The following is an 844-nucleotide window of genomic DNA, read 5'->3' as shown; positions in this document are numbered from 1 at the left end:
AGAGAGAGAGAGAGAGAGAGTGTGGTAGAGGAAGGAGACGAGGTCAATTATATTGGTGTCAAAAAGATTTTGAGCCCCGTACGTACGTCCGTCGCCCTCTGCCGGCCGTGTGAGTCGAACGTCGTCAAGGCATGCATGCATCCTTTCCTTGTACTAGGATCGATGCATGCATGGTAAATTTAAGAGGACTCCAATTATCATGTTATGCTCCGCGGCGTTATGCTCCGCGGCGTTGCTGCTCGCTGTGGGGACTCCAATTATCTATCCTGCCGCTCACTGCTTGTGTCTGCTTTGTAGAAAGTGATCATGGTGCTGTATTCACTGTATATGGTTGGCCTGATCATATGGATGTTCAAGGTTTGCGAAAATTGGTGGCAGGCATGGCCGGCTGTTTTTCTCGTGTTAGTCTGGGTATTGGCACTCTTGGTGCTTGCCGGGCAACATGCCAAAGTAACGTTGTCCGCGAGTTCTGATCATTGCCTGGACCTCGAGAAAGGCGCTGGGCCAGCGCTGACCAAGGAGGAGGAGCTGGCCAAGGTGAACTCTCGCATTGCCAAGGGTATCATGGTGGTTCTGGTGAGGCTTTTGCTTTTCTTCCGCCTTCCTATTTTGCTTCTAGGTCTATCTAGTTCCAAGTCAAAACTTATGGTCCTCCAGCATAACTAAAACTTATGCATGCTAGCTATTAGTATGTGTTTACTAAATTACTTGTAGGTTGCATGCATATCATTGTGCTCATACATACAACTATTTTGAAAACAATCTCACAGCTAGTACCAGGCCTATATATATATATATATATATATATATATATATATATATATATATATATATATATATATAT

Source organism: Triticum dicoccoides, chromosome 6B, assembly GCF_002162155.2.
Source record: "Triticum dicoccoides isolate Atlit2015 ecotype Zavitan chromosome 6B, WEW_v2.0, whole genome shotgun sequence".
NCBI classification, from domain to species: Eukaryota; Viridiplantae; Streptophyta; class Magnoliopsida; order Poales; family Poaceae; genus Triticum; species Triticum dicoccoides.
This window is presented reverse-complemented; position numbering follows the sequence as displayed.